We start from the raw sequence: 20,709 nt of genomic DNA on the forward strand, positions 1-20,709 counted from the left end.
GTAAGAGTTTTTTTGTTTTTGTTTTACTATTAATGTATTCTGGATTATTTTCTCTAGGATATAATTATTTGATCAGTGCCTAGATTTTTAACTAATTTTTATATATCATCACTGATTTCTACAAAATTAAGAATTCAGCATCATTTGATGTTAATATTAGATCAACTCTGACTTCTCAAATGATTAAAGATGTTTTGTTTTAAAGAATAGTCATTTAAAGAATGTTTTAAAGCCATTTCAAATCTTACAAATAAGTTCTCAAAGATTTATATATTTTTCTTTTTTAAAAAATATTATTTTTATTGAGGCAATGATTTAGAACACTATGTTATAGGCTAACAGCTCTTTAGATGTGTATAGCCACACCACATTCACCACCAAAATAACCGAAAGTCATCACCATTGTCGCCTTCCCTGCCTTCTCTCTCCCTTCTATAGCCTTAACTCTAGTCAGATTTTTAGGGTTTGTTTTGGTTTAGTTTTGTCTGTTCCTTTGTTTTATTTCTTTGTGTTTCATACATGAGATTAAAAAGATTGGTAGTTGTCTTTTTTCTTCTGACTTCTTTCTTTTTTTTTAAGGGTTTATTTATACAAGCACTGGGTATAATCAGAAGTGTGGGAGGGTGAGAGAATTAGCTGAGTGGGGAACAGAACAGGCAGACGGATGAAATACACTGCTGAGGGAAGCAGCGGGCACAGCAGGAGAGGTCTGTGCACCATGTGGGACCCTCGCCGGCGGCCTGGGATTGAACCGGTGCTGCAGAGGCTGCCCAGCGCTCAACTGCTGCACCACCAGGGAGGCCCTCCTTCTGACTTATTTCACTTAACATAATCCCCCTCAGTTCTATCCATGTTTATTTTTTCTTTTATTCAGTTATGAGATTTCTTTGCACATATTGAATATTAACCACTTATTGCATGTGTGATGTGCAGCTATCTCCTCCAGTTTGGTTGGCTATCTTTTTATTTTAATGAAAATTTCTGTCACCATGCAGAAGTGTTTTAGTTTGATGTCATCCTACTGTTTTTGGTTTTGTTTTTGTTTGTTTGTTTTTGTAACGCTTTTGGAGTCCAGTAATAAATTACTATTGATATTAGTTTGAGCTTATTTGTGGGCTTTCAGTTCTGTGCCTTTGGTCCGTGTGACAATTTTTATTCCAATACCATACTGTTTTAAATACTATAGCTTTGTACTTTAGTTTGATATCTGGATTATACCTTCATTCTTTTTTTAAAAAAAAAGACTTATGTATTTATGCATATAAGAACTGGGTACAGGCCAGGGATATGTGGGGGCAGGTGAGAGGATTCACCAGAGACAGAGTGGGGAACAGAACAGGCAGATTGACTGAAATACACTGCTGAGGGGAGTAGCAGGGGAACCAGGTGAGGTCTCCTGCGCCATGTGAGCAGCTCCCTGGCTGGGGATCAAACCTATGCTACAGTGGCTGCAGGACAGCTTCATAGGTTGTGTCTCAATTCCCAATTTTGTCTCAATCCCCAAGCAATCAAGCCAATTGCTTTGGCTGTTCAGTGTCTTTAACAGATCCATATAAATTTAGGTTACATTTCCCAGTTTCTTTGAAGAATATTATTAAAACTATTTGATTGCATTGAATTTGTATGTTTTTCTGCATTTTTGTCCATCAGTGGTATTGATCTGTAGTTCTCTTTTTTGTAATGTCTGTGTCTACTTTTGGTATGAGAGTAATGTTGGGCCTCATTAATGTGTTTGGAAGTGGTCCCTCTTCCTCAGTTTTTTGGAACTGTCTGCGATGATAGGTAATAATTCATACTAGCAGGTGTGGTGGAACTGACTATTGAAACCCTCTGTTCCTGAGGACTTGTTCTTTGGGGGACTTTTACTTACTCTTTCCATTTTCTTGCTTGTAATTGTTCTGTCCAGATATCAAACTAAAGTACAAAGCTATTCTTGGAAGGTTGTATGGGCCTAAAAAATTGACCATTTCATCTAGTTTATCTAATTTATCTAATTTATTGAAAGGTGCTCATAGTAGTTTCTTTGATCATCTGTATTTCTGAACTATTGTAATTTCTTCCCTTTTGTTTATGATTCTACTTATTAGAGTTTCCCTCCCCTTTTTTCCCTTAGTGAGCCAGAGAGAGGTTTGTCTATTTTAAAAATCTTTTCAAAGAACCAGCTTTTGGTTTCATTGATATTTTTGAGATCTTTCTTGTTTCTTGATATAGACTTTTGTTGTTTTTTTCTTACCCATACAGAGCTTGCCCTTAGAGATCAAGGTTCCTTCTATCTTGTGATGCCATCATCTCAAGTATGGTTTTCAAGGTTGTTTCAGGAGGGAAAGAGAGGATTGGCGGGCCTCACACCTTCAAGGGAGGGTAGAAAAATTGGCACATATCACTTCTGCCCACACTACCATGGTACAACTCAGTTACATGACCCAAAATATAAAGAAGGCTAGAAAACGCAGTTTCCTACACATTTGCAAACAGGAATTGTTATGGATATTGTCCATCAAGTCTGGCACTTGAAAGGGCAGAAAGAAGAAGAGTAAATGATAGGTCTAATTATGAACCGAATGTTTGTGTTCCCTGAAAATTCATATGTTGAAAACCCTTCAACCTTCAACTTCTGTGTAATGGTATTAGGAGGTGGAACTTTTTGGAGGTGAAAAGCAGAGCCTCATGAATGTGGTTAGTGGCCTTTTTAGAGTCATGAGAAAGCTTGCTATCCTCTTGTGCTCTCTGCATTGAGAGATACACTGAGAAGTCCATAGGCTGCAACTCAGAGGAGGACTCTCACCAGAACTGTGAGTAAGAAAGATCTGTATTTTATAGTTACCCCATCTATGCAATTTTTTTTTCTTATAACAACCCAAATGGACTTAAGACAAATCTCATCTCTTTCCATTACACAGTAGGACTTTTGTTTGCCTTGACATTATGCATAGCACTTGCAGCTTGGATTATTGCTACTGCTTTCTGTATTATTAGGGCACACAAAATTTTTTCTATGGCAATGTAGGGAAAGTATGAGATATGCAAATTTTCCTCTCGTATATTCTTTCAATGCCACCAGAGTCTGACCTTCACCTATCCTATTTCAAGACAACTGACACTTTATATAGCTGTCTTGAAGGTTTGGATTTGTTGCTCGGGTCCATGAGTCCTTCTTACTTTTTGAGTTTTTCTAGGTTCCTTTTGGGGAGAGAGCCAGCAATCATTGTAGTTAGCTCACTGTTTTAAACCTTCCTAATTTATGAGTAAATGAAAGCCTTCCTAAATTCCTGAGGGGGGGGGAACCCAGCCTGTCTTAACAGAGGGAATTGTTTCTTTTCCCTGTAAATGAGAGAGAATAAATTACTTCTAGGACTAGGTAAGATGGTACTTTTGATAACCCAGTAACTTTGAGCATCTGACAGTGACCAAGCATAGCAGAAAACTTAGTTGTTACCTATTCGAAATCATTCCTGCTTTAGCAGGCAGATGCCTTTTCTTCCATTATCCTCCCCCCTCCCCATAATTCAGATCAGTTCTGAAACAATAATTTAAAAACTTTTATCAAAACAAGTATATTGTTCAAATTTTTAATCTTTCATGGCATCCAAAAGGAAGGAAAACTTAAAACTATCCAATTTGATGAAAGAAGCACCTTGACCAATAAAAAATTATGAGTGAAAATTTTGTCTAGGTTTCCAAATCAAGCTAACAGTTTCATCAAAAATCTTAACATTGGTTTATTTATTTAAAATATATACTCTTTACCAGGTGCTGTGGTAGTAGGTTCTAGAGATATGAATTAGTGCAGTATAAAATCCTAGACATCATTTAAAAAATTAATGTATGGTAACCATATTATTCAAATGAGTTAACGTCACAAAGTTAAGAACTAGTCAACATTCATTTTACCTAAATAAACATGAAGAGAAATACACTTAAATTCTACATTGAGTTTACTTAGAAATGTGGAAATAAAAGTATTAAGAGGAAAAAATTTGTTAATGTTACTTCTGATTGTATGCCTCTTCATGCTGATACCTGATTTTAGTGGGTTTTTGTTAAGTTAAATTTATATACATTGTATGACAGTTGATTAGAAAATAATTGAGTTTGAGTCCACGTTTAGATTCATCAATGGTTAGAATGTTTGTACTTGTATTAAAATGTATATTTAAAAAGTTATTAAAGAGAATTTTTAAATCTTTAAAAATGCTATATTCATTTTTAAATCAATTTTTCAGAAATTATAATTTTTAATATTTACTCCCTGCTTATATTTTAGTCTTTATCTCCCTATTTGTTACTATGACCATGGGAACTTTGAGGAGAGTTTTATATTGGCATTTGCTTGCAGGGTATTGCTCCATACTTGTATCCGTGTGGAGTGCCTTTAAAGGAGCAGTGTTGAATTCTAAGGTTTCCCTTTACAAAATCAGCTGCGACTCTTACCTATGGATACATTTTAGATGTTGACAAAGTTCCTAGTTTTCAAAAATATCAGTGATGAAATGGAAAATGTTGGTTAGAATATCAATTAGGAAAAGATTGGTAATTACATGTTATAACTGAAACACTGACCTTTTAAAAAGTTTTATTAGGTTGATAGTGAAATTAGCACTGAAACATAAACTCTGGAAATGTTTTTCTACTTGTCCACTAGATGGAGCTGTATACTAGTGTTTTTGCTTTTTAGCAAAAGGGTATGTGTCGGATGGTATAACACTAAGGTTAAACTTAAGTAATCCATATATTAATATAATGAAATAATTGGTCTCTTTGTTATGTGATTATATGTAGCATATAATTTTATCCCATATAAATGAAGACGTTATTTCTCTCTGGAGAATGTGTAGTTGTATTTATATGAATTTTTTAGAATTTCTTAAAATTTAGAAATTTTTTAGAATTTCTTAAAATTTAGGAATTTTTTAGAATTTCTGTTGGTCTATTATATTTTGTCTAAATTTAAATAGCGAAAAATATTTTTTAAATTTCAATATAAAATTGAAATTATCTTGAAGGTCTTCCACTTAATGATTTGCAAGAAAACCTAAAGTCCTGCATTCCTTTTCACATCAGTATACTGCTTGATGTCTATGATCTGCTTAATGTTCAGGTTACAAAACTGATCCCTTGTGAATGCTTCTGCTCCTTTTAGTTTAATGAATTTACATACTAACCAAGAGTCACTTGTGTTTGTCCCCAAAGCTGTTTATATCAGTTGTATGTGTGATCATAATTATATAATTCAAATTAAATCTAAATAGACCTGAAAATATTTTTAAAAAGTCCTTCCTATAAAACTAAGGTAGATGTATTGTAACTCTCAATAAAAGGTGAATGCTAAAAAGAAATTGCTATCAAATTGGGGGTGAGAAAACTATGAACAAAACTAGGTTTTGTATTTGTTTTAGGCCACAGGTAACTTCTCTTTAAAAGGTGCTTTCATTTAACTGTGTAATTACAAGTGTGCAAGTTTCAGATTTGGGTGCTTATAGCTGAGAAATAACTCTCCAGGAAATCTTGCTAAAAAATGCAGAATGTATTTGTTTGTTTTTTTAAAGATTTATTTATTTATGCGTACAAGAGCTGGGGTGTAGGCCAGAGGTGTGTGTGGGTGTGGTGTTGAGAAGATTCACCAGAGACAGAGTGGGGGAGCAGAACAGGCAGATCTACTGAGATTCACTGCTGAAGGGAGCAGTTGGGTGAGAGTGCAGAGGTCTACTGCACCATGTAGGTCAGCTCTGTGGCTGGGGATCGAGTTGGTGCTGCAGTGGCAATAGCTTCACAGTGTGGAGACTCAACCCTTTTTGCACCACCAGGGAGGCCCCACCAAATGTATTTGTATGAAAGTTTTTTTTTAATTGAAAAATTTACTCAAGTGCTTAGTAATTTTAAAATGTTTCTCATTTAACATCACTATTTTGCTATAGCATTATGTGCTTGTTTTAACTGAATATTATTTAAATGAATATTATTTAAATAAGAACTTAATAAAAGGTATTAGTAAAATACAAAAAGTGTTTGGAAAGAAGAAAATGAAAATGTAATACTTTATCAAAAGTTCCAGATAAACAGTTTCTCAAGTAACATAGCTTTTTTCTGCCTTGATTTTGAGTAATAATGATTTTTATCTTATGATTTTCCTAGATACTATGATTTTTATACTAGGTGTTATGATTTCTATTATTCTAGATAATATGATTATCTTAGATAGTATATGGTATTATGATTTTTTAGCCAAATGTTTGGAATTTGTTCCCATTGTTCTCAGGCCTCTTCATGTTTAACTAGCAATGAATTGTTTTCCTTCAAGAGAGGCGATTTTGGTTCAATAGTGAGTTCCTCTCTATTAGGAATTTCTCTTCCCTGCTGTCATCCTTTGAAAGTAGTTTCATTACTAAAAAAAAGAAGGTTTTTTTCCTACCTTTAGGGAAAGAACAATGTGCAGTAGTAGTCAAAGTCTCATCTCTGTGCTAGATTCTGGGATCTAGAACAATAAATATTTGCTGAATAAATGAATGAGTAGCTTTTCTACTTATTAGTTTTGACATTGTAACCTGGACAATTAACCTTAGAGCCTTATCTATAAGATGAGATTTTATTAATTCAACACACATTTCTGAGTGTCATGAGTCAGGCACGAAATGAGAAATGGAAGTGTCCTTTAATCAGATTGCTTAATTGGGTGGGACAGATGGGGAAATCATTAATATACACAAGTGCTCTGACAGGTATGGGGAGATAGAGCCATAGAGAAGCAAGTGGATGGCCCCTTTAAATTTGTAAATAGTCTCCAAAGATTTATTGGTGGGGCCAGGGAGATAGATACTGATTTTATGACCCTAAAATTATTTTATAAAAATACTAATTTTCCTTTACCAACTGAAGAAAACATTTCTGGACAAGATTTTGCAAAATACATTTTCATTTTGTATAGTTTTTGTTTTCACTTCTGAAACCCACAGTTTCTTAGGAAGCATACTGAAGAGTTAAAAAATTAATGTCATCAGGGCCTCCCTAGTGGCCTAGAGGTTAATTGTCAGCACTATTACCGCCATGACATGAGTTCTGTCCCTGACATGAGTTTGATCCCCAGCATGAAAGCTGACCCACATGGCACAACATGCCTCTTCTTATCTGCTGCTCCCCTCAGCAGCATATTTCAGCCAGTCTGCCTGTTCTGCTCCCCACTTGGTCTCTGGTGAATCCTCTGAATCCCCTTACCTCTGGCCTACACTCCAGTTCTTCTTCATACACCAAATTATTTATTATTAAAAATATTGTATAAAAAAATTAATGTCACCAAAAAATTGCTATGCATTGTTTTCTAAATTTTGATTGAGTGGAACTATACCTGTAGTAGATGTTGTGGAAAAATGTTTTTAAATTTCCAGTTAAGTGAAAAGTGACCTTAGTTAACTGACATCGTGCATATTTCTGTGTTCCAGCGGTGCGTTAGTCATAGATTCCCCCTCACCCTATCTGCCCCCTGAACCCAAACTGGCTTGCCTGTATCCAGTTTTCTACTTAATAGTTTTGAGATTATAACCTGGTCAGTTAGCCATGGAGCTTTATCTATAAGAAGTGACATTTCATTATTTGGAGTTTTCCAGACCATGACCATTGTAAATATCTATATTTATTTAAGGCTTTCTTTTATATCTCAGTAAAGTTATGTTATTTTCAGTTTAGTGGTTTTGCATTGTTGTAATGGCAAGTACCTTCAGTATAAATGTTGAAAAAAGTATAAATAGATGAGATTCTTAATTTTTCCAGTATCAAAGAAATGGTTTTAACAATTCACCATTAAGAGATTTTTCTTAGTGATGGATGTTTGAATACATCTGTTATCAGATTATTATATTTTTAGAATGCAAGGTTCTTTTTTTTTTAAAGAACTCATGTAGAATTTTATTGTTTCCTTCTATAGATTTTTGCCATTCCTTTGTTTCTTTACTATTAGTGTAATGAATGCATTAATTTCCTTTCATTTATTGAATATGCTTTTAGTATGATAAATACAACTTAGTAAGAGTACATTATTGCTATTCTTATGTTGCTGGTTTCCATTTGCTGATATTTTCTTGAAGATTTTTATGTGTTCATTTATAAGATTCACCTGTTTTATTTCTTACAATTTTCTTATGTGGTTTGGTATCAAGATTTTGACTGTCCTCAAAGAGTTTATTATTCTACTCTCTGGAAAATTTGCTAGGATTGGAATAATTCTAAATAAAATTGGAATAATAATTTTTGTAAAATATTCTAATTACTGGGACTATTTTCTGTCCCTGATTAATTTCTTAGATGGTTATATGATTATTCAAGTTCTCTATACCTACTAAGACAGTTTTAGAAAGTTATATTTCTCTGGGAATTTGTCTTTCACTTAAAATTTCAAGCATATTACCATAAAGATGTTAATAATGTTCTCTTCTTATTATTGATAATGTTTATTTGTATATTCTCTTTTGTCTTTAATCAGTTTCCCCGAGTAAGTTTTTCTTACTTCAAATAACCAACTTTTGGCATTGCTAATCCTCTTGGCGGTATGTTTACTATTTAGTTAATTTCTACTCTTAATTTTTTTCCTTCTCATCTCTTTGCACTTATTTTACTTTAGTTCTGATTTTTATGATGGATGCTTAGTTCATTAATTTTCATTCTTCTTCCCTAATATTTGTACTTGAGGATATAAATTTGCCTCCAAGTAATACTTCAGCTGCATCTTACAACTTTTGCTTTGTGGAATTTGTTGTCGTAAAGTTCAAATATTTTCTGAGCATCATCTTGATTTTTTTCATTGACTTATATCTTAATTTCTAAACATATGGGAACTTTTTTTACTTTTTGAATATATGGGATTTTAATATCTGAGCATGTGAGGATTTTCATTTTGTTACTCATTCCTAATTTCATTGTAGTTAGAAGGTGCTATATCCAGTTTTAATTCTTTCAAATTTTAGTGAGTTTTTTCTCTTGTTCTGTCATTGTGATTTTGTCTTTTTTCCCCCTCACAATTTTCTTTAGTTCCAGCTTTACCTGTGCAGAAACTATGTTACTAGGCCTGTATAAATTAGACTTTTGTGTTTCTCTTGTGAATTGAAAGTTATCTCTCTGACTTAAAATTTATTTTGCATCAATTTAATATAACTTAAGGTCCTTTGTGTAATATGTGCATGGTAAATCTTGTTGCATTCTTTCCCCCCAAATTTCCTGGACCCTTTCATAATAGATCAGTCTGTTGTTGTAAAGACATAGATGGATTTTTAAGAATTGAGTTTCACAATTTCTTTTTAATTTTGCATGTTAAATAGTCATGTAGATGGATTTCATTTCATTAGGTATATATTTCTGTGACTTTCTTTTTTTTTTTTTTTTATTTATTTATTTATTTATTTATTTTTTTTTTAATATTAAATTTTATTTTTATATTCCCCCATACAATTGCAAACGCCCCATTCTGACCCCAATCCTTCCCTCCCGCCCCCCACCCCCAAAAGTGTCTCTGGTTCATAGTTTTTTGTTGATTGTGATTTTCACTTTCTTATATTCATTTTCCTGGTCCCTTATTTAAGTTTTCTAGATTCCTGCTATGAGTGAGACCATCCGGTATTTTTCTTTTTCTTTTTGGCTTATTTCGCTGAGCATGAGCCCTTCCAGTGCCATCCATGTTGCTGCAAATTGCATGTGTTTATCTTTTTTGAATGCTGAGTAATATTCCATGGTATATATGTACCACATCTTCTTGATCCAGTCATCTATTTTTGGGCATTTGGGTTGTTTCCAAAGCTTAGCTATTGTAAACAGTGCTGCTATAAACATAGGAGTGCAGGTGCTCTTTGGAATTGATGTTTCTGTGTCCTTTGGGTAAATACCTAGGAGTGGAATTGCTGGATCATATGGAAGCTCTATGTTTAGTAGGTCCAGAAATCTCCACACAGCTCTCCATAGTGGTTGGACCAGTTTGCACTCCCACCAACAGTGCACAAGAGTTCCTTTTTCTCCACATCCTCGCCAACATTTGTTGTTGCTAGTTTTTTTAATATGTGCCATTCTCACTGGTGTGAGATGGTATCTCATGGTAGTTTTGATTTGCATTTCCCTGATGACAAGTGATGTTGAACATTTTTTCATATGTCTGTTGGCCATTTGCATTTCCTCTTCAGAGAAGTTTCTTTTTAGCTCTTCTGCCCATTTTTTGACTGGATTATTTTCTTTGTTGTTGCTGAGTCTCATCAGCTCTTTGCAGATTTTTGTGATCAGTCCTTTATCATTAGTGTTGGGTGCAAAAATGTTCTCCCAGTTGGTGGGGTTTCTCTTTGTTTTTGTTATTGTCTCTTTTGCTGTGCAGAAGCTCTTTAATTTGATGTAGTCCCAGCTGTTTATCTTTCTCTTCACTATCACTGCTTTGGGTGATGTGTCTGTAAAGATGTCTTTGATGTGCAAATCCCGTAGTGTTTCGCCTATATTTCCTTCTATGTATTTTATGGTTTCAGGTCTTATGTCTAGTTCTTTAATCCATTTTGAGTTGATTTTTGTGTATGGTGTGAGGTAGTGGTCAAGCTTCATTCTTTTGCATGTAGCGACCCAGTTTTCCCAGCACCATTTATTGAACAAACTTTCTTTGCTCCAATGCATAGTCTTTGCTCCTTTGTCAAAGATTAGTTGACCATAAATCTGTGGGTTTATTTCTGGATTTTCTATTCGATTCCATTGGTCTGTATGTCTGTTCTTGTTCCAATACCATGCAGTTTTGATGATTATGGCTTTGTAGTATAGTTTGAAGTCTGGGAGTGTGATGCCTCCATTTCCTTCTTTTTTTTTCAGTAGAGCTTTGGCTATTCGGGGTTTTTGGTGATTCCATATGAATTTCATCAATAATTGTTCTATTTCTTTGAAGAATGCCATTGAGATTTTGATTGGAATAGCATTGAATCTGTATATTGCTTTTGGTAGGATGGCCATTTTAATAATGTTTATTCTTCCAATCCATGAGCAGGGGATGTCTTTCCATTTCTTTGTGTCTTCTTCTATTTCTTTTAACAGTGTTTTATAGTTTTCTTTGTATAGGTCCTTTACCTCTTTTGTTAGATTTATTCCCAAATATTTGATATTTTTTGTTTCAATAATAAAAGGGGTGGTTTTTTTGATTTCTTCTTCTTCAGATTTATTGTTTGTGTATAGGAAGGCTACTGACTTTTGCGTGTTGATTTTGTATCCTGCCACTTTACTGAACTGATTGATGAGTTGAATTAGTTTTTCTGTGGAGATTTTGGGGTTCTCTACATATATTATCATATCATCTGCAAATAGTGATAGTTTGACTTCTTCTTTTCCTATTTGGATTCCTTGGATGTCTTTCTCTTGTCTTATTGCTCTGGCTAGGACTTCCAGTATTATATTGAAAAGCAGTGGTGAGAGTGGACATCCTTGTCTTGTTCCAGATCTTAATGGAATTGCTTTCAGCTTTTCACCATTGAGAATGATACTGGCTGTTGGCTTGTCATAGATGGCCTTTATGATGTTGAGGTATGTTCCTTGTATCCCAAGAATTTCAAGGGCTTTTATCATGAATGGGTGTTGCACTTTGTCGAAAGCTTTCTCAGCATCTATTGATATTATCATATGGTTTTTATATTTCTTTTTGTTGATGTGTTGGATAACGTTGATTGATTTTCGGATGTTAAACCATCCTTGTGCCCCTGGAATGAATCCAACTTGGTCGTGGTGAATTATCTTATGGATACATTGTTGGATTCTGATAGCTAAAATTTTATTGAGGATTTTGCATCAGTGTTCATTAGGGAGATTGGCCTATAGTTTTCCTTTTTTGTGTTGTCCTTATTCGGTTTTGGTATTAGTGTAATATTGGCTTCATAGAACGTGTTTGGTATTGTCCCTTCCTTCTCAATTTTTTGGAAGAGTTTGTGAAGGATAGGCACTAATTCGTCTCTGAATGTTTGGTAGAATTCATTTGTAAATCCATCAGGTCCTGGGCTTTTGTTTTTGGGGAGGTTTTTAATTACCATTTCAATTTCGCTGCTTGTAATTGGTCTGTTTAGGTGTTCTATTTCTTCTTTATCTAGCTTTGGGTGATTGTAGAGTTGTAGGAATTTGTCCATCTCCTCTAGATTGTTGAACTTGTTTCCATATAACTGTTCATAGTAGTTACTGATTATTCTTTTGATTTCTGCTGTGTCCGTTGTGATTTCTCCTCTTTCATTTATGATTCTGTGTATTTGTGCTTTCTCCCTTTTTTCCTTTGTGAGCCTGGCTAGGGGTTTGTCTATTTTATTTATTTTTTCAAAGAACCAGCTCTTGGTTTCATTGATCTTTTGGATTGTTTTTTTAGTTTCAATTTCATTTATTTCTGCTTTGGTTTTTATTATTTCTTTTCTTCTACTGGTTCTGGGGTTTTTTTGTTGTTCTTTTTCTAGATCTTTGAGCTTCGAGATTAGGTTGTTTCTTTGAGTTCTTTCTTGTTTTTTGATGTGAGCTTCTATTGCTATATATTTTCCTCTTATTACTGCTTTTGCTGCATCCCATACATTTAGGATATTGGTGTCCTCCTTGTCATTCAATTCAAAGAATTTTTTAATTTCTTCTTTGATCTCCTCGTTAGTCCAGTGGTCTTCCAGTAGTGTGGCTTTTAATCTCCATGAGGTAGGATAGTTCCTTGCCTTCTTTTTATGATTTATTTCTAGTTTGATGCCTTCGTGGTCAGAAAAGATGGTTGGTATGATTTCAATCTTGGTGTATCTGTTGATGTTTGTCTTGTGCCCCAGTATGTGATCGATCCTGGAGAAAGATCCGTGTGCGCTTGAGAAAAATGTGTACTCCGTTTTTTTTGGGTTTAGTGTTCTATAGATGTCTGTTAAGCCCAAATGCTCTAGGTCCTTATTTAGAGCTTTAGTTTCTTTACTTATTTTTTGTCTTGTTGATCTATCCATTGTTGATAGTGGTGTGTTGAAGTCTCCCACTACATATGTGTTTTCTCTGATGTCTGTTTTCAGAGAGGACAACAGTTGTCTGATATATTTTGGTGCTCTTTCGTTTGGTGAGTATATGTTAATGAGTGTTATTTCTTCTTGAAGTATTGTCCCCTTAATCATAATGTAGTGACCATTGGGGTCTCTTTTTATTTTTTTGAGTTTGAAGTCTGTTTTATCTGATATAAGTATAGCTGTTCCTGCTTTCTTTTTTGGCCCATTTGCTTGTAGGATTGTTTTCCATCCTTTGACTTTGAGCCTATTTTTATCTTTGTAGCTAAATGTGTTTCCTGGAGACAGCAAAAGGTTGGGTTTTGTTTCTTAATCCAGGCTGCAACTCTGTGTCTTTTTATTGAAGAGTTTAGTCCATTTACATTTAGAGTTAATATTGATATGTTAGCATCTATATTTGCCATTATGTTTGTCTTTCCTTTGATTTTATTTATTTATTCTTTTAATAACTTTTTTTTTTTTTTTTTTTTGGTCTTCTTTCGTTGTTATTCGTCCCTCTGAGGTTCTGGCTTTAGGATTCCTTGTAGTATTTTTTGGAGTGGGGGTTTAGTCGCAATGAAATTCCGGAGTTTCTCTTTGTCTGGGAAGGTCCATATTCTTTCTTCATGGAGGAAAGAGAGCTTTGCGGGATAGAGTATTCTTGGTTGGCATCTGTTTTCTTGGAGTCTGTTGACTATGTCCCTCCACTCTCTCCTTGCCCGTAGTGTTTCTTCAGAGAAGTCTGATGTCAGCCTGATTGGTTTTCCTTTGAATGTTATCTGTTTCTTCCCTCTTGTCAGCTTCATTATTTTTTCCTTGTCCTGGATTCTTGGGAGCTTTACTATTATGTGTCTTGCTGTGTTTTTCCTTTCGTCGTGGAAGTTTGGTGTTCTTCTTGCTTCTTGTATATCAATTTTCAGCTCCTTCGTCTCATTTGGGAAGTTCTCTTCAATTATCTCCTGGAATATTTTCTCTGTTCCTACATCTCTCTCCTCTCCTTCTGGAATTCCTATAACTCTTATATTTCCTTTCCTCATGGAGTCAGATAGTTCCCGAAGTCTTTCTTCATTCTTTTTCCTTTGTACTTCTCTTTCCTTTTCTGTTTTGGTTCTTTTTATTTCTGTGTCTTCAAGATTACTTATTCGTTCTTCCATTTCATCTATTCTGCTTTCATTGCTTTTCCCAGAGTTCTTTAGTTCCTCCATTAATTCTTTGATCTCCTGCATTTCTCTTACTTCCCTCTTTAGGGACTCAATTTCCTTCTTCTGATCTATCACTTTTTTAATCATGGCAATTTTAAATTCTCTTTCTGGAAGGCTCAGAAGTTCTTCCAAGTTGCTGTCGTTGCAATCTGGGGAGTGGTTTTCTTTTTGTGGTGTGCTTCTTTCCTGAGGAGTTTTTAGGTTGTGTGTGGTTCTTCTACTCCCTACTGTCTGTTTTCTAATTTGTCGTATGCGTTGGGACACTGTGTTGCTCGGACTGACTGACATCTTGGGTGAACTTCTCCGCTCCCCTCTGGCTCTTCCAGGAGCCATCTCTGTCTTCTGGGGGAGCTTTCTGCTGGTTTTAGGCAGTTTTTACTGAAGAAATGTCCCTGTTCTCAAATGGCGAAGCGGGATGCAGTCCCTGCGCCTCCGGTTTCAGGCACACTCTTCTGCGCACCCGGTCTGCCCCGGACGTGGGTGCCTGCTCCCTCTGTGGGCTCAGACTGCTGGTCGGAAGGGGCCTGGCGTGGAATAACTTCCCGGCTGGCCACTGGGTCCTCCAGAAACCTTCTGCCCTTTTCAAGCAGTCTTAAGAAATGTCCTGTTTTATAGGGTGTTAGTGACTTTTTTTTTCCTGGTCGCTAGGTGGCGCCAGAGATCTCTCCTATTGTCCTTGGGGGGCTGTTTTTCGCCTCCCCCCACCCCGTGGGACAGAGAACAGAGCGGGAATGGTAGGGTACACCTCAACAGCTTTGGGGTGCTGTGTCTGCCTTGTGCCCCACCGTCGTGGAGAAACCACGCCCCGAATTTTCGTGCCCTGGGTCTCAGTTCAAAGCCCTCAGTTCCAGGACGCGGGCTGTAGCCCAGTTCAGTGGTGCGGGAATGGCGCCTTTTGCACCCGCTCCCGTGCCTGGGCGCCTGGTTCCTGCTCACTCAGGGAGGGACCTTCACCTCAGTGAGGACCTCCGCGCGTCTCCCCGCAAGCCTAGGTCGTCTCCCCGCAAGCCTAGGTCGCAGGCGCGGAGACCTGGGCAGCCGCAATCCAGGTCTGCACTTGCTTTTCAAGCGCGCAGAGCGCGCTGCTTTCCCGCACCAGCTTACCGGCAGCCCGGGCTGTGTGCGGTCTCCCGGGGTCTTTGTTCTTCTCTAATGGCGCCCGGAGCCGTTCGCTCACCGCCGCGGCGGATCCTGCAGGGTTCGCCTCAGCTCCCGTTCACGGGGTGTGGTGGCTGCAATAGTTCCTTTCCACTCACAGTCCCGCTTGCTGCGTCGTTTGTTCTTGTTGGCTGTTTTGGTTTGTTGTTTCCTCCTCTCTGCCGGTCGGAGAGTGCCGCCTCTGTGGGCGGGGGAGGGGAGCAGGGTTCTGCGCTTCCCTCCCTTCTAGTCCTCTTTTATGGCCAGTTTCTTCTTCGGGCAGTTCGCTGGCATCACCCGTTTATCTTCCGTGTCCCAGTTCTCACTGGGACCTGCCGCTTTTCCTCCCTATTCACTTTTTTTAATGGGAGATCTTACTCGCAGCGTCTCCTCGCCGCCATGTTGCTCCGCCCCCTCCCGTGACTTTCTTTTTGTTGTAGTAAAATGTACATAACATAAACCTTCACTATCTAAACTTTTAAGGGCACTCCAGTGGCATCAGCATTTACAGTTTTGGGTGCTTTGGCCACCAGCTGTCTAAACCGAGGCTACTACTGTTCACTTTTCTGAATTCCAGGGGTATATCTGTGACTTATCACTCACCATCGCATTTGCACTTTCGGAGACTACTCCAGTTCCATGAATGCTGTGTGTGATGGTGTTCCATTTATATTAGTGACTTTCATAACCAAAGGCACAAAACAGAAGACTTTTTAAAAAGTGAGTAAGCTGCAGCAATATTTTTGCCCTCATACCCCAGTAATTTTCTCATGAGGGAGCCTTGGTGATTGGCTGCAATAAAGTATAGTTGTCTTAGACCTATGACAATTTGTCCCATCTGATAACAAAGGCAAACTTTTTGTTAAATGCGGACAAAGATACCATTATGATAAATATAACCAACAAAAATGGAACTTAAATAGCAAGTCTAATCTACTACCAATGGAGATGAGTCACTAAAGGGATTTTCTTTGATATCTTTTCCCTAAGTGACTTCTGGTGGTTGTCATAAGTCAGTGTTATTCAGTTTCTATACTCTAGAGACAGTGGGTCAAGTGCTTTCTCCCAACTTCATTTTCTTTTCTCTTTCTTTATTGGCTGAAAATATATTTTATTTTATTTTTATTGCGATTAATGTTGGTTTGCAACATTGTATGATTTAGGTGTGCAGTTTCACACTTTTTCAGTTGTATGCTACCACACCACCCCCATCACCAAACTACCAATAACCCTCCACCATAGTCTACAGGATTCTTTCTACCCCCATCTCCCCTCTCCCTCTGGTAGCCTTAATTCTGCAGTCATATTCTGAGGGTTGGTTTTGGTTTGGTTTTCTCTGTTCCTTTGCTTTATTTCTTTCTATTCCACATGTATGTAATATCTCTGGTATTTGTCTTTATCCTTCTGGCTTATTTCACTTAGCGTAACCTTCAGTTCCATCTGTGTTGTGGTCAATGGCAAAATTTCATCTTTTTTTGTATAGTTGAATAGTATACCATTGTGTATATATAACACATCTTCATTTAATTATCTGTCGATGGGCACTTCACTTGTTTCCATATCTTGGCTATTGTAAATAATCTGAGGTGTTTTTGTATCGTAGCCATTTCTTTGTCCCTTCACTATTGGCCACTATTTCTTTCTGTTTCAATTTCTTATGTATTTTGCCCTCCCCCAGTGGAATGCTCTGATGGGCCACACTGCCTGTCTGTACAGAGAGCAGTTGCAGCAACTTTGGCAGGACTTCTGCTTTTATTTGTTCCTGGGAAAACTTTGTAGAGTTTGACAGTCAAAGAATGAAAGGACTAACTTTTGCATGGTAATGAAGCAGCACTTACAGCTAATTTCAATTTTAACTACATGGAGTGAAGTGAGCACCATCAAAGTTCTGTTAGGAATATGTGCTAGCAAATTGATGTAGAGAGTGTGTCTTGTGCAGCAATAGCTCCCTCTGCTGGCACTGCCCTCCTGGACTTGGCATAATTGGGTGTGGTGAAATGAAAGAAAAATTTGTGAGTTGTGAACAATATAAAATTGTGTGTTGTAGCCATCCCTTCACTGCCCTCTCCACTTTATAGAAACTTTTCCAGTGAAGTCCCCACTTACTTTCTCACTTATATTAAATTTTGAACACAGTGACCGAGTTGAGTTCGTCATACCTTAAAATCTTGTCTCCCATAATTTTAAGTAACAGATGTTTTAATTTCACATCCCAATTTTTAATGAGATCATAACTTTGAGAGTGATAGTAATTTGCTATGTCCTTGTAATATTTTATTTTTTTGCTCATTTTTGGACACAGGTAACAATCAGCGGAGTCATACCCAGGTGGCCCAAATTTACAAGTGATTCTCTGTTCCAAACCTTGAATTGAATTCTTGGCAGTTGCTTTTTATTAAAGGATAAGGAAAACCTAGAATACAGTTAGAATACAATGTGAATTCTAGTCACTACTCACTTTTAGGTCCCTGCTGCCCTGGGGTGGCTCTCATAGGGACCTCTTGCTGGTTTCTAAGTTAGTTTCTAACTTTTTTTCTACGATGCTTTTGTGTTTTAGTAATATTTTCACAGTGTTTCTAAGCTGCCCTCCTCTATTGGTCCACATTGATTTTTGCGTGGTATTTACTTTTTATTCCAGCATGCAAAGGTACAAAATCATTGAAAAGAATATGCTTGCAATGAACTTCCTTGAACTAATGGTTCATGTGATGTTCAACAGATGTTACTGTTTCCTTTGAAAATTAAAAATATCCTTAGAACCCTTCTTGTGTTGGGGATACCTTTGTACACTATTTAGGGACAGTAGATACACCGCCAATTTCAGGCCATTAATACTGACTTTATGTGTTTGTGTTCATGTTATAATTAGAACACTGTATATTAATCATAGGTAGCGGCCATTCCATTTTGTGTGTTGTGGTAAAATATATAAAACATAAATTTTAGCATTTTAACCATTTTTAAATTGTTCACTGGCATTAAATACATTCACAATGTTGTGTAAACATCACCACTACCCATTTCCAGAATTTTTCATCATTCCAAATAGAAACTCTGTACCTGTTACACAATAACTCCCCGTTCTTTCCTCCCCAAACTCCTGATAACTTCTGTTCTACTATCTGTCTCTGTGAATTGGCATATTCCAGTAGGTAGAATCCTATAATATGTCTTCTTTTGTGTCTGATTTATTTCACATAGCATAATCTTTTCCAGGTTCTTCCATGTTGTAGCATACATCAAAATTTCCTTTTTAAGATTGAATAATATTCCATTGTATGTCTAAACCACATTTCGTTTATCTGTTCTTCTGGTGATTAGATACCTGGCTGTTTCTACCTTTTGGTTATTGTGAATCACGCTGCTATGTGTTCATAGCAAGAAACACACAGGGAATGTTCTCTTACAAGTGTCTGACTCCGTGATCTTTATTCTTTTGACTATATACCTATCAGTGAAATTTCTGGGCTTTGGGCAATTCTGTTTAACTTTTTGCGGAACCACTCAACTGTTTTCTATACCAACTGCATCATTTTATATTCCTGCCAGCAATGCACAAGAATTCCAATTCCTCCACATCCTTGCCTGCACCTGGTATGTTCAGTTTATTGATTATAGTCATCCTATTGAGTTTGAAATGGTTTTGATTTGGATATCCTTAATGGCTAGTGATGTTGAACATCTTTTTATGTGATGGTTGACAGTCTGTATTTCTTCTTTAAAAAAATATCTCTTCAAGTCCTTTGTCATATATACACATATATGCACACACACATATATATTTTACTATTGAAAGCTGTAGTAATCTACTTGTTTTGAGACCTTTCTAAGTTATTTTTGCAGACTGTTCCTTGTTATGTGAGTTCTTTGTTCCTTTAACTCATGTACCGCTAATGTTTGTGCAGAGATTCCCTTTAATTCCAAGCTTTTCCAGTCTTTGCATATTGCCCCATGCTTTGGCATCCCTTCATTCCTTTGCTAGGCTTTTCCTATGCTAGTGACCAGACCAAGGGGAAATCTTATGGTCATCTGAGAGCTTTTCTGAATATGCAGATGACTTTCTCGATTCCTCCATATGCCTGGCAGCTTTTGTGTATCTATATTCTTATCTTCCTCCACTTTCTCTTCTAGTTCTTGAATGATCTATATCTCCTTTTTTACCCCAGGTGTCTGTGGGTCTCTAGTTGTCTTGCAGCTTTACAAGCCAAGCCTGTTTTTCTTACTCACCAGAGTTTCCAGGTAGATGATGGAGAGGCAAGTGCCATATGCCAGTCCTTCAGGTATCCTCCAGTTTAGAACACACTGGCACAGCAATTTACATATCAGGTCTTCTTTGTTCCCTTTGGAAAGAGGAGGAGACTGGGAACCAGGCTGCTGCTGCTTAGAGAACAAAATCATTATTGCAGGGGATTGGAGGAGGGTGGCAGGGAGGGAGTGGAAACAGCCATAAAACTCTCCTACCATTTTGAGGATCACTTTTTCTTGATTGAATGTTGGCTCACTTGCTGTTAACTTTTGACTGTTTTCCAGAACTCCAGCAACATTGGTTCAGGCAGTCCCGGCTTGTTTATTTTGATGTTTCTCTGGGGTAATAAGAGCTTGGAGCTTTCTCATGTGCCATTTTGCTGACATTCCCCCTATTGACTTTTAATACAGTTTATTCAGTGCAAGGCAAATATAGCCTCATTTGTTCTATCTTCTTGTTGCTTGTGCAACCCAATGCTCACTCATTTCATGAACTCAGGAGGGTAGTTCTAGAGGTTTGCTCGGCATTCCAGCTCCCCTCTGAACCAGCACTTTAATTTTCTCAGGAATTTCTATAGGTGAATATTCCATAAAGTAGTGTGTTTGTATGCATGCATGTATTTATGTATGTTTCTGTGTCTATAATTATTTTTTATTGAGGTAATGCTGGTTTGATATGCCGTATGTTTTAGGAGTATAGCTTCATACTTCAAATGTATGTTATGACGCCACGCCCCCCACTAAAGTAGCAATAATTCTTCCACCCTTTGCTCCCACCCTTGGTTCTCTGATAGCCTCAGTTTCTGAAGTTAGATTGTAATGGTTTTGTATTTGTTTGGTTTTGTCTATTCCTTTGCTTTGTTTCTTTATGCTTCATATATGAATGAAACAATTTATGTGTCTTTCTCCTTCTGACTTATTTTGCTTAATACCCTCCAGTTCCATGTATGTTGTGGAACATAACAAGGGTTCACCTTTTTTCTTCTTGTGTGTGTGTGTGTATACATATGTATGTGTATATATACACATGTATACACACAAGACATCTTAATCCATTTATCTGTTGTTGCACACTTAGGTTGTCTCCACAGTTTGGCCATTGTAAATAGTGATGAAATGAACATAGGAATGCATATGTCTCTTTGAATTAGGGCTTG

General features: G+C 36.8%; 1 protein-coding gene across 8 annotated transcripts in view; it reads left to right on the forward strand.

Annotated features, from left to right (window-relative positions):
• The window catches only part of MIPOL1 (mirror-image polydactyly 1), a 285,448-nt gene that overhangs the window by 19,398 nt on the left and 245,341 nt on the right, over positions 1-20,709 (forward strand). The window lies entirely within an intron of this gene.

Source organism: Talpa occidentalis, unplaced genomic scaffold, assembly GCF_014898055.3.
Source record: "Talpa occidentalis isolate TD23 unplaced genomic scaffold, MPIMG_talOcc4v2.1 talOcc4.11, whole genome shotgun sequence".
Lineage (NCBI taxonomy): Eukaryota > Metazoa > Chordata > Mammalia > Eulipotyphla > Talpidae > Talpa > Talpa occidentalis.